The 14,173-nt window shown below is 42.5% G+C and overlaps 2 non-coding genes across 2 annotated transcripts; one reads left to right on the plus strand and one right to left on the minus strand.

The window, feature by feature from the left end:
• Nucleotides 1-268: 268 nt before the first annotated feature.
• Nucleotides 269-458, plus strand: LOC140275945 (U2 spliceosomal RNA). Its single transcript, XR_011908644.1, has one exon. It is a non-coding gene; the product is annotated as a U2 spliceosomal RNA (small nuclear RNA).
• Nucleotides 459-5,057: 4,599 nt separating this feature from the next.
• Nucleotides 5,058-5,244, minus strand: LOC140276148 (U2 spliceosomal RNA). The gene has a single exon (XR_011908830.1). It is a non-coding gene; the product is annotated as a U2 spliceosomal RNA (small nuclear RNA).
• Nucleotides 5,245-14,173: the final 8,929 nt, after the last annotated feature.

Genomic DNA, 14,173 nt, shown 5'->3' on the forward strand with positions numbered 1-14,173 from the left:
TGTTACTGTGCAGAGTGACTTCTCTGAGTAGAGTCGCCTTACTTGTTGCGACTGTGCCGATGTTCGAAGCTGGAGTGCAAAGTTGTTGCTTGAATGGTGCTCGCTGGAGCGTGTGGTAGTGTAAAGTTATACCATTTAAAAGGGCTGAAGAGTGCTCAGTGCAGCGGGTGGGCGGAGGTGCAAAGTGACACTATGGCCATAAAAAGAACACCGCTACAAGTGCGCATTGTGCCAGGAAGGGCCCTCGGACGTGAACCAGTGGACAGTTATCGCTTCTCTGCCTTTTGGCTAAGATCAAGTGTAGTATCTGTTCTTATCAGTTTAATGTCTGATATGTCCTCTATGCGAGACTACATATTAAATGGATTTTTATCAATAGGAGTTGAAAAAGGAGCTTGCTCCGTTCACTCCAAGCATCGACCCGGTACTGCAGTGCCGCTGGGAACGGTGCGCTCTCCTCTGCTCTTGTGAAAAAGCAAACAGCGGTGCAGGATGGAAGTTTCAGGGAGCCTAAGATGAAACTTTCTTTTAATCTGCTGATAAAAGAGAGTGAATGCGAAGAAGACTTTAACACGGCTCTGGGAGCGAGCCGAGTGCGGGCTAACCAGGAGAATTGCTTGAAAGAAACGCGACACCGAATGAGCGGTCAGAACAAAGCCTCAATACGGTGTTCCTGTGGTGTTTTTATAAAATGCGGTGTAAAAAAAGGTGTGAATGCCCCATAGAAAACTAAAAGGTGGAGCGGAAGTGTTCGGCTGCAAGAAGGTGTGAATGTCCGACTATATTTGGTGAAAAGTGAAAAATTATGTCCACCCATAATTAATGAAAAGCGGGCAACAAGTAGGTTTGAATGCCCAACCATACATCAACAAAAGCAGGAGTGGATGTGTTTGGCTAGAAGAAGGTTTGAATGTCCGAGCATAGTTTGTAAAAAGCGGGTAAGAAAAGGTGCGAATGCCCGACAAAGTATGATCAAAAGAGGGAGTGGAGGTTTTCGGCTACAAGAAGGTTTGAATGTACGACCATAGTTTGTAAAAAGCGGGTAAGAAAAGGTGCGAATGCCCGAACATACACCATCAAAAGAGGGAGCGGAGGTGTTCCGCTGAAAGACGGTGTGAATGTCCGACCATAGTTGGTAAAAAGCGGGTAAGAAAAGGTTCGAATGCCCGAATATATACCATCAAAAGCGGAAGCGGAGGTGTTCGGCTGTAAGAAGTTGTGAACGTCCGACCAAAGTTTGTAAAAAGCAGTTAAGAAAAGGTTCGAATATCCAACCAAACATAATAAAAAGTGGGAGCAGAGCTGTTCGACTGCAAGTAGGTGTGAATGTCCAGCCATAATTCCTGAAAAATGGGTAAGAAAAGGTGCGAATGCCCAACCATACATCATCAAAAGAAGAAGTGGATGTGTTCTGCTACAAGAAGGTTTGAATGTCCGACCATAGTTTGTAAAAAGTGGGTAAGAAAAAGTTCGAATGCCCGAACATACACCATCAAAAGAGGGAGCGGAGGTGTTCCGCTGTAAGACGGTGTGAATGTCCGACCATAATTGGTAAAAAGCGGGTAAGAAAAGGTTAAAATACCCGACTGTACACAATCAATAGCGGGAGCGGAGTTGTTCAGCTACAAGAAGGTGTGAAAGTCCGACCATGGTTTGTAAAACGCGGGTAAGACAAGGTGCGAATGCCCGACAATGTATGATCAAAAGAGGGAGCGGAGGTGTTCGGCTGCAAGGTCTGAATTTCCAACCGTAATTTGTAAACACCGTTGAAGAAAAGCCTCGAAAGCCCGACTATACACCATCAAAAGCGGGAACAGATGTGTTCAGCTGCACAAAATCAGGTTTTTGCAAATTATGATCTGACATTCACACATGCTTTTGATGATGTATGGTTGGGCATTCGCACCTTTTCTTACCCGCTTTTTACCAATTATGGTCGGATATTCACACCTTCTTACAGCGGAAAACCTCCGCTCCCTTTTTTGATCATTTATGGTCTGGCAATACTACCTTTTCGTACCCGTTTTTGACTAATTATGGCTGGACATTCACAGCTTCTTGCAGCCGAACACCTCTTCTCCCGCTTTTGATGATGAATGGTCCGGCATTCTTACCTTTTCTAACACATTTTTCAGCAATTATTGTCGGTCATTCACACCTTTCTCATCAGCTTTTTGCAAATTATGATCTGACATTCACACCTACTTGCAGCCGAACAACTCGGCTTCCGCTTTTGATGGTGTATATTTTGGCATTCGAACCTTTTCTTACCCGCTTTTTACCAACTATGGTCGGACATTCACACCTTCTTACAGCGGAACACCTCCGCTCCCTCTTTTGATGGTGTATGTTCTGGCATTCGAACCTTTTCTTACCCACTTTTTACAAACTATGCTCGGACATTCACACCTTCTTACAGCGAAACACCTCCGCTCCCTCTTTTGATTGTGTATGTACGGGCATTCGAACCTTTTCTTACCCGCCTTTTACAAACTATGGTCGGACATTCAAACGTTCTTGTGGCCGAACACATCCACTTCTGCATTTGATGATGTATAGTTGGGCATTCACACCTTTTCTTACCCATTTTTCAGTAATTATTGGTGGACTTTCACACCTTCTTGTAGCCGAACAACTCCGCTTCCGCTATTGATTGTGTACAGTCGGGTTTTTTAACCTTTTCTTACCCGCTTTTTACCAACTATGGTCGGACATTCGCAGCATCTTACAGCGGAACACCTCCGCTCCCACTTTTGATGGTGTATGTTCGGGCATTCGAACTTTTTCTTAACCACTTTTTACAAACTATGGTCGGACATTCAAACCTTCTTGTAGCAGAACACATCCACTTCTTCTTTTGATGATGTATGGTTGGGCATTCGCACCTTTTCTTACCCATTTTTCAGGAATTATGGGTGGACATTCACACCTACTTGCAGTCGAACAGCTCTGCTCCCACTTTTGATTATGTTTGGTTGGATATTCGAACCTTTTCTTAACTGCTTTTTACAAACTTTGGTCGGACGTTCACAACTTCTTACAGCCGAACACCTCCGCTTCCCCTTTTGATGGTATATATTCGGGCATTCGAACCTTTTCTTACCCGCTTTTTACCAACTATGTTAGGACATTCACACCGTCTTTCAGCGGAACACCTCCGCTCCCTCTTTTGATGGTGTATGTTCAGGCATTCGCACCTTTTCTTACCCGCTTTTTACAAACTATGCTCGGACATTCAAACCTTCTTGTAGCCAAACACATCCACTCTTGCTTTTGTTGATGTATGGTTGGGCATTCGAACCTACTTGTTGCCCGCTTTTCATTAATTATGGGTGGACATTCACACCTTGTCGCAGCCAAACACCTCCGCTCCCTGTTTTGATCATGTATGGTTGGACATTCGCACCTTTTCTCACCCGCTTTTTGCAAACTATGGTCGGCCATTCACAGCTTCCTCTCCACCATACTTGTATGGTGGGATATTCACACCCACTTGCATCCGAAGACCTCCGCCCCCACTTTTGTTGATATTTAGTCGGTCATTCACCCCTTACCCGTTTTCTTGCCGCCAAACACCTCTGATCTCGCTTTTGATTATGTAAGATTGGGCATTCAGACCTTGCTTTTCCTGCTTTTCACCAACTATATATATAACATTCACACCTTCTTGCAGCCGAACACTTCCGCTCCACCTTTTAGGTATCTATCACACCTTTTTTTTTCACCGCATTTTATAGATTATGGTTGGAAATTCTCGACCACTCATCCGAAGACCTCTCCTCCCGCTTTTGTTAATATATTTGAACTTTAGTCAGACATTCACACCTACTTGCAGCCGAACACCACCTCTCTAGCTTTTGATGATGTATGGTCCAGCATTCTTACCGTTTCTAACACATTTTTCAGCAATTATGGTAGGACATTCACACCTTCTTGCAGCTGAACACCTCCTCTCCCACTTATGATCATGTGTGGATTGATTTTCGAAAATTTTCTTTCATGTTTTCTAGCAATTAAAAATGGACATTTAGACCTTCTTGCAGCTGAACACCTCCGCTCCCGATTTTGATCATACATTGTCAGGCATTCGCACCTTGTCATACCCGCTTTTTACAAAATTTAGTCGAACATTCACACCTTTTTGCAGCCGAACACAGTTTTTTGCAGCCGAATTTGGGCATTCGAACCTTTTCATACCCACTTTTTACCAACTATGGTCGGACATTCACACCGTCTTATAGCGGAACACCTCCGCTCCCTCTTTTGATGGTGTATGTTCGGGCATTCGAACCTTTTCTTACCCGCTTTTTACAAACTATGCTCGGACATTCAAACCTTCTTGTAGCCGAACACATCCACTCCTGCTTTTGATGATGTATGGTTGGGCATTCGAACCTACTTGTTGCCCGCTTTTCATTAATTATGGGTGGACATTCACACCTTGTCGCAGCCAAACACCTCCGCTCCCTGTTTTGATCATGTATGGTTGGACATTCGCACCTTTTCTCACCCGCTTTTTGCAAACTATGGTCGGCCATTCACAGCTTCCTCTCCACCATACTTGTATGGTGGGATATTCACACCCACTTGCATCCGAAGACCTCCGCCCCCACTTTTGTTGATATTTAGCCGATCATTCGCACCTTACCCGCTTTTGGCAAACTATGGCCTTCTTGCAGCCAAAAACCTCTGATCTCGCTTTTGATGATGTAAGGTTGGGCATTCAGACCTTGCTTCACCTGCTTTTCACCAAATATAGTCGGACATTCACACCTTCTTGCAGCCGAACACTTCCGCTCCACCTTTTAGTTTTCTATGGGGCATTCACACCTTTTTTTACACCGCATTTTATAAAAACACCACAGGAACACCGTATTGAGGCTTTGTTCTGACCGCTCATTCGGTGTCGCGTTTCTTTCAAGCAATTCTCCTGGTTAGCCCGCACTCGGCTCGCTCCCAGAGCCGTGTTAAAGTCTACTTCGCATTCACTCTCTTTTCTCAGCAGATTAAAAGAAACTTCCATCCTGCACCGCTGTTTGCTTTTTCACAAGAGCAGAGGAGAGCGCACCGTTCCCAGCGGCACTGCAGTACCGGGTCGATGCTTGGAGTGAACGGAGCAAGCTCCTTTTTCAACTCCTATTGATAAAAATCCATTTAATATGTAGTCCTTGCATAGACATATCACATATTAAACTGATAAGTACAGATACTACACTTGATCTTAGCCAAAAGGCTAGAACCAGAATCATTCTTCAGGAATCCGAAAATAAGCTCTATTTTATGAGTTATGCACGAATTCGGATTCTCCTATAAAACGAATTCCTTAACTCAAACCAAGTTAAGACTGCTTTGTCCTTCATATTTATTCATGTCTAATCAAGTTTCAACGATAAACAACGTTGTACTTTGTAGAATGAGAAAGAACTTCTTCAGCAATAAGCATCTCTCGACATATGACGAAGTACAGATTTTGCTATAAAATGAATTCCTTCTATCAGCCTGACTTAAAACTGTTTGTCCTCCTTATTTATCCACTTCAAATCCAGTTTCAACAAATAAAAAAATGTTGTAGTTTGAGAAAGTACAACTTAATCTTCAGCAATCAGTATAAAAAGAGGTGCAAATGCCAACCATACATACCTAAAAGGTGGTAATCGAGCTGTAGCAGCTTCGGTAAAAGAGTATAAGTTGAAGAGTTTGTGAATAAAGGTGTGCGCACACATAGTGTGCTGTACGAAAATAGGCAGGGAGCAATGCTGGCTGGGGTATATGTTCTTGTATGTTGTCTGACTGTTTGATTTGAATGTGTTGTGTAAGTGTCCTGTTGAATGTTACATGTTTGGGCTTTGACACGCTTCACTGTGGTTGTTAACTGTGTGGTGTGTCCTGAAATGTTATATGTTTGGGCTGTGTGACATGCTTAATGCTTGTCAGTAGCTACCCACTTATTCATATATAGCAACTGACAACATAAGAAGTCCGGACATACTTTGATAGTAGTTGTAGAAGTATCCTTATTGATAATAGATCACTAATTCATAGTGATAGAACAGTAGATGAACAGGTGCTTGCACATGTCTCACGAAAATAAAATGGGTGTATCATTGCTGATGGCAGAGCAATACTGCCAAACTTATGAGTTCTTGTGGCAAACTTGATTCAGTGTCTTGACGTGTATACGCTGTTTCGCTGACTTGATTGTCACAAGAAACAAAGTGTGTTTGATAAGATCCGACCATTTTATTACGGGAGGATCAGTATGTATGGATTCTGATGTGACTGATAAACCCATTTGTATCTTAAGCATAATCTAATACATGAGACAACGCCCTGGCACACGATAAAAAAAAAAAAGAGAGAGAGCGGTTTTGTGTCCCCACAGTCCATAATGTAGAAAAGAGAGAAAAAAGCCTTTCTGATTTGGTGTGTGTGCTCATAGTGCAGAGTGTAGAGAAAAGAAAGCCGTTTTGGTGTCACGGGTGTTGTGACTTACACACACACATTTCTAAATTGAGAAAGGAAATTATTTTAGAGGAAGCACTAGAGTTTAGATCCCACATTTGTTGATAGGCATTCATTTATTTCTTCACTTCTGATGAAGTTTCAACAATAAACAACAAACTTTGTATTATGAGAAAGAACCAGAATCATTCTTCAGGAATCCGAAAATAAGCTCTATTTTATGAGTTATGCACGAATTCGGATTCTCCTATAAAACGAATTCCTTAACTCAAACCAAGTTAAGACTGCTTTGTCCTTCATATTTATTCATGTCTAATCAAGTTTCAACGATAAACAACGTTGTACTTTGTAGAATGAGAAAGAACTTCTTCAGCAATAAGCATCTCTCGACATATGACGAAGTACAGATTTTGCTATAAAATTAATTCCTTCTATCAGCCTGACTTAAAACTGTTTGTCCTCCTTATTTATCCACTTCAAATCAAGTTTCAACAAATAAAAAAATGTTGTAGTTTGAGAAAGTACAACTTAATCTTCAGCAATCAGTATAAAAAGAGGTGCAAATGCCAACCATACATACCTAAAAGGTGGAGCGGAAGTATTCAGCTGCAAGTAGGTGTGAATGTTCGACTATAATTTGTAAAAAGCGGGTAAGAAAAGGTTCGAATGCCCGACTATATATTAACAAAAGCGGGAGGAGAGGTCTTCGGATGAGAGTGGGTGAGAATTTCCAACCATAATCTATAAAATACGGTGAAAAAAAATATGTGAATGCCTCATAGAACACTAAAAGCGGAAGTGTTCGGCTGCAAGAAGGTGTGAATGTCCGACTATATTTGGTGAAAAGCAGGTGAAGCAAGGTCTGAATGCCCAACCTTACATCATCAAAAGCGAGATCAGAGGTGTTTGGCTGCAAGAAAGCCATAGTTTTCCAAAAGCGGGTAAGGTGCGAATGTCCGACTAAATATCAATAAAATTTGGGGCGGAGGTCTTCGGATGCAAGTGGGTGTGAATATTCCACCATACAAGTATGGTGGAGAGGAAGCTGTGAATAGCCGACAATAGTTTGGAAAAAGCGGGTAAGAAAAGGTTTGAATGCCCGAACATACACCATCAAAAGAGGGAGCGGAGGTGTTCCGCTGTACGAAGGTGTGAATGTCCGACCATAGTTGGTAAAAAGCGGGTAAGAAAAGGTTAAAATACCCGACTGTACACAATCAATAGCGGGAGCGGAGTTGTTCGGCTACAAGAAGGTGTGAAAGTCCGACCATGGTTTGTAAAAAGCGGGTAAGAAAAGGTGCGAATGTCCGACAATGTATGATCAAAAGAGAGAGCGGAGGTTTTCGGATACAAGAAGGTTTGAATGTCCCACCATAGTTTGTAAAAAGCGGGTAAGAAAAGGTTCGAATGCCCGACTATACACCATCAAAAGCGGGAGCAGAGGTGTTCCGCTGTAAGACGGTGTGAATGTCCGACCATAGTTGGTAAAAAGCGGGTAAGAAAAGGTTAAAATACCCGACTGTACACAATCAATAGCGGGAGCGGAGTTGTTCGGCTACAAGAAGGTGTGAAAGTCCGACCATGGTTTGTAAAAACCGGGAAGAAAAGGCTCGAAAGCCCGACTATACACCATCAAAAAGAAGGTTTGAATGTCCATCAATAATTGCTTTAAAACAAGAAAGTAAATTTTCGAATATCAAACCGCACATGATCATAAGCGGGAGAGGAGGTGTTCGGCTGCAAGAAGGTGTGAATGTCTACCCATAATTCATGAAAAATGGGTAAAACAAAGGTGCGAATGCCTAACAATACATTATCAAAAGCAGGTGTGAATGTCAGATCATAATTTAAAATACATCATATCACGTAGTAAAGTTTTGCATGCTATTTCCGTCCTAGAGCAAAGATATTTCTCTCAGAATATAGGAACTTATGTTCATCAGTAGTGACGTCAGGGGAGTTTGATTGTCCTCCAAAGTTAAGTGGAAACCACGTTTACTGTATGTCTGCATCAGGCCAGGTTGTGAAGGAGAAAATGACAATGCCCATTGCGTGTTGTCACTCCTGATGAGCTCTCCTTCAAACACTCATTTTTGTTATCAGAGTTGTGTCCCATTAACCTGATGGGCTGTGATCTCATGTGTAAATTAGGCATTATTTTAACTTCTACACCAGAGGGTGTTAAGGTTATGTTACAGCCTGACAAAGTTTTCACAGCAGTGCAGTTTGATTCATCGGCACTTACATATGCTTATGAGTGGAAACTTCCCAGCTCTCCTTTTTCACAACAACTAGTGGAAGAAGCAAAAGCGTTAGTTTCACCCCTTTCTGATTTCATGCAACCTACTGATTTGCACTGCACATCACACATTTCTTTGGGGCCTGACAATGACTATGAGAAGAAGTGAAAAAATATGTGCGCCTACTTTATTGGCTGTGTCGCTCACTCCAGAGCACTTCGATTTTTTTAATGTTTGTGGTACTCGCCCTCACATTTCCTTGGCCAAACGTACACACAGGCAGTGACAAGGTGTGGGAGAGTTTGTTGCTACATGTCAGAAAGAAATGGAGTGGACCGTTTCACCTGCTGATCCAAATTTGATGTTTTCTGAACGATTGTCAGCATACAAAAAAACATTTTTGAGTACAATGCATTGTCAAAGAACTGTGGACTTAATTCCTACCACAGAATCACATTTTGAAGCATGTTTTTTATCTGAAACAGATTTGTCTTCGATACCCATGTTGGCTGAAGTGCCCAATGATCTTTGGGCTAAGAGCAAATATGATGTGGGGTTGATAAAAGGCTGTGAACCAGTAATTGTCACCCCTAAATCAGACTTTTGTCCATGTAAAAAACAATACCCTTTTAAGCCTGAAGCAATTAAAGGGATTAAACCTGTTTTTCAATCTTTTCAGAAAACAGGCGTTATTGTTCCTTTTGAAAATTCACCTGTGCTTACTCCATTGATTCCTGTTAAAAAGATTAAAGATGCTGGCCAGCCAAATGAATGGCGTTTTGTACAGGACCTCCAAGCGGTGAATGCTGCAGTTCAGCCACATGCTCCTACTGTGCCCAACCCACACACTATTTTGTCTCAAATTACATCAGATGCACAGTTTTTCTCAGTGGTTGACTTGTCGCCAGTGCACCCTGATAGCCCATTTTGGTTTGCTTTTTAGTTTGAAGGGAGATCTTGGACTTTTACCCGGTTATGCCAGGGGTACTGTGAAAGTCCCACTATTTACAATGCTGCCCTCAAAGCTAGTCTGGATTAACTTCAATCAACCACAGGCTCTGCTCTTTTGCAGTATGTGGATGACATCCTTTTATGTAGTCCATCTAAACAACAGTGTGAAAAAGACAGTGAATCTGTTGAAACATCTTCATTCTTATGGCCATAAAGCCAGCCTTTCTAATTTACAGTTTGTACAGGACGAAGTCACCTTTTTGGGTCATGTGATTTCTAAGGATGGGCGCTCACTTTCTCCTAAACGTGTTGCTGCAGTTCAGATCATTCCTAAACCGGTTACTAAAAAACAGCTTATGTCATTCTTAGGTATAACATCTTACTGCAGGAACTTTATTCCTAACTACTCTTTTCTCGAAGCTCTCTTAGGTGCTCTTATCCATGGTAAAGGCCTCCAGTCAGCTGATCGTGTTCCATGGACTCCTGAGGCTGAATCAGCCTTTAGTCAGCTTAAGCTGGCTCTTCAAACAGCACCAACACTTGGCATTCCAGATCCTCATAAACCTTTCATACAGGCAGTTGATGAGAAGCATGACATCTGTTCTTATGCAGGAACATGGGGCAGGCAAAGGCCAGTGGCTCATTTCTCAGCAAAACTGGACTCTGTGGCTGCAGGCCTGCCTGGTTGTCTTCGTGTTGTTGCAGCTGCAGAGAAAGCTGTCCTGGCCTCCCAAGATATTGTGGGCTACGCTAATTTGACTGTTTTGGTTCCTCATGCTGTTGCCATTATTCTTCTCGAGCAGAAAACTTCACATCTTTCAACTGCTCGTTGGCTCAGATACACCTCTGTGATATGCCAAATGTCACTGTTAAAATGTTCTGAATCCTGCTACTTTGCTTCCGACTCCTGAGGATGGGGAGCCTCATGACTGTGAAGCTGTTTTGGAACAAGTTTGTACACCCCGACCTGTCTTTTAGAGACTCCTCTTCCAAACTCTGACATGATTCTTTTTGTAGATGGATCAGCTTTGCGTGATCCAGCCACAGGTACTAACTGTGTTTGGTTTGCAGTATGTTCTTCACATGACACTTTGTTGTCTGGTTCTCTTCCTAAACATTTCTCTGCTCAAACTACTGAGCTTATTGCACTTACTGAAGCTTGTAAGTTGGCAGCTGGTAAGTCTGTCACTATTTACACAGATTCCAGATATGCTTTTGGTGTTGTTCATGACTTTGGTGCGCTGTGGAAACACAGGCATTTCCTTAAATCAGATGGTAAAACTATTCTGAACTCCAAGCAGGTTTCTGATCTTCTTGATGTGATCCTTTTGCCTACAGCAATCTCGGTCTGTAAGTGTGCGGCTCACACTAACTCAGACGATCCTGTTGCTTGTGGCAATGCCAGAGCTGATGCTGCAGCTAAGCAAGCAGCTAAATCTTTTCCTGTTTTCGCTTCCCTCTCTTTGCAGGCAGAAGACTCCCTCACAGATCTCCATGCTTTGCAAACTTTTGCCTCTGCAGATGAAATTTGGTCCTCTGGACGCATTTGGTCCTCTGTGGGTGCAACTCATATGGATGGTGTTTGGATGGGACCTGATGGTAAACCCTGTCTACCTAAACATTTTTTTCCTCATTTTTCAAAATTGACACATGGGTTGGACCATGTGTCAAAAGGGGGGATGCTGAATGCACTCACTGCTCAGTGGTTCACAAAAGGGTTCAGTTCATATGCGCAAAAATACTGTCAGTCATGTATGGTTTGTGCCACACATAATGTAGGAAAGGCATTACACACATCGCAAGTTGCACACCCTCCACCAGAGAAACCTTTTGAACATTTGATGATGGATTTTGTTGAACTCACACCAGCTGAAGGAAAGAAATATGCACTAGTAATAGTGGACGTGTTTAGTAAATGGGTTGAAGTTTTCCCTGCAAAACATGCAAACAGTAATGCAGTGACTAAAGCACTGCTAAACAGAAATCATTCCTAGATGGGGCATTCCAGAGAAGATCAGCAGTGATAATGGCACACATTTTGTAAACACTGCATTGACTGAGGTTGGTAAATTCCTGGGAATAACCTTGCGCACACACTGTGCTTATCATCCACAGAGTGGAGGTGCTGTGGAAAGAGAAAATGGTACATTAAAGTCCAAGTTAGCCAAATGTTGTGAAGAAACAGGTCTGCCATGGACAAAAGTATTACCTATTGTGCTTACCTACATGAGAATGAGAATCAGAGCTCAAGTGAATCTCAGCCCATTTGAAATTTTATTTGGCAGACCTCCTAACCTGGGATTGGGACCTGTAACCAGACCCCTCCCTTCCACAACTGTTTGTGATGATGCTATGTTGTCTTACTGTCGAAACCTTTCCACTGTTCTATCTCAAGTTTCACAGACAGTAAAAGCAGCCCTTCCAGCCACAGAAAACACACCACTCCAACCAGATGACAGGTGGTGAAGGAACTTCGCAGGAAACATTGGAAGTCCAAACGTTGGCAAGGCCCGTTCCAGGTACTACTGGTCACTCATACAGCTGTTAAAGTTGCAGAGAGAGCAACCTGGATTCATGCCAGTCACTGTAAGAAGGTACCAGAACCAGTAGATGACTTCCACCCTGACATACATCAGCCTAACCAACACGCCCGGAAGGACAAAGATAAGAGTCAGCAGTAAAAGCTGTACTCCACCGGTGTGTTAAGTGCTAGTAACCTCTGACACCGAAGATTGAAACATCCTTACTGAGACCTGCGATGAAGGTGATCATACACATGCTGTGAACCATGGCAGAAACTGTTTGTTGTTTGTACTTTCTTATTTGTAACCAGCATGTGCACATTGTACACATTCGTCCTGTACAAACTGTAACTTAGAAAGGCTGGCTTTATGGCCATAAGAATGAAGATGTTTCAACAGATTCACTGTCTTTTTCACACTGTTGTTTAGATGGACTACATAAAAGGATGTCATCCACATACTGCAAAAGAGCAGAGCCTGTGGTTGATTGAAGTTAATCCAGACTAGCTTTGAGGGCAGCATTGTAAATAGTGGGACTTTCACAGTACCCCTGGCATAACCGGGTAAAAGTCCAAGATCTCCCTTCAAACTAAAAAGCAAACCAAAATGGGCTATCAGGGTGCACTGGCGACAAGTCAACCACTGAGAAAAACTGTGCATCTGATGTAATTTGAGACAAAATAGTGTGTGGGTTGGGCACAGTAGGAGCATGTGGCTGAACTGCAGCATTCACCGCTTGGAGGTCCTGTACAAAACGCCATTCATCTGGCTGGCCAGCATCTTTAATCTTTTTAACAGGAAACAATGGAGTAAGCACAGGTGAATTTTCAAAAGGAACAATAACGCCTGTTTTCTGAAAAGATTGAAAAACAGGTTTAATCCCTTTAATTGCTTCAGGCTTAAAAGGGTATTGTTTTTTACATGGACAAAAGTCTGATTTAGGGGTGACAATTACTGGTTCACAGCCTTTTATCAACCCCACATCATATTTGCTCTTAGCCCAAAGATCATTGGGCACTTCAGCCAACATGGGTATCGAAGACAAATCTGTTTCAGATAAAAACCATGCGAATCCCAATGTGATTCTGTGGTAGGAATTAAGTCCACAGTTCTTTGACAATGCATTGTACTCAAAAATGTTTATTTGTATGCTGACAATCGTTCAGAAAACATAAAATTTGGATCAGCAGGTGAAACGGTCCACTCCATTTCTTTCTGACATGTAGCAACAAACTCTCCCACACCTTGTCACTGCCAGTGTGTACGTTTGGCCAAGGAAATGTGAGGGCGAGTACCACAAACATTAAAAAATCGAAGTGCTCTGGAGTGAGCGACACAGCCAATAAAGTAGGCGCACGTATTTTTTCACTTCTTCTCATAGCCCCAAAGAAATGTGTGATGTGCAGTGCAAATCAGTAGGTTGCATGAAATCAGAAAGGGGTGAAACTAACGCTTTTGCTTCTTCCACTAGTTGTTGTGAAAAAGGAGAGCTGGGAAGTTTCCACTCATAAGCATATGTAAGTGCCGATGAATCAAACTGCACTGCTGTGAAAACTTTGTCAGGCTGTAACATAACCTTAACACCCTCTGGTGTAGAAGTTAAAATAATGCCTAATTTACACATGAGATCACAGCCCATCAGGTTAATGGGACACAACTCTGATAACAAAAATGAGTGTTTGAAGGAGAGCTCATCAGGAGTGACAACACGCAATGGGCATTGTCATTTTCTCCTTCACAACCTGGCCTGATGCAGACATACAGTAAACGTGGTTTCCACTTAACTTTGGAGGACAATCAAACTCCCCTGACGTCACTACTGATGAACATAATTTCCTATATTCTGAGAGAAATATCTTTGCTCTAGGACGGAAATAGCATGCAAAACTTTACTACGTGAATCACAGTCGGCAAGCGTTTCTTCACTACACAGAGCAGGAAAAATGTGTGAGTGTGTTTGTGCTATCACCCATTAGTGGAGGCTCCGCTGCCGCGTGA

Source organism: Leuresthes tenuis, unplaced genomic scaffold (assembly GCF_036924035.1).
Source record: "Leuresthes tenuis unplaced genomic scaffold, fLeuTen1.0.hap1 SCAF_18, whole genome shotgun sequence".
Classification (NCBI taxonomy): Eukaryota; Metazoa; Chordata; class Actinopteri; order Atheriniformes; family Atherinopsidae; genus Leuresthes; species Leuresthes tenuis.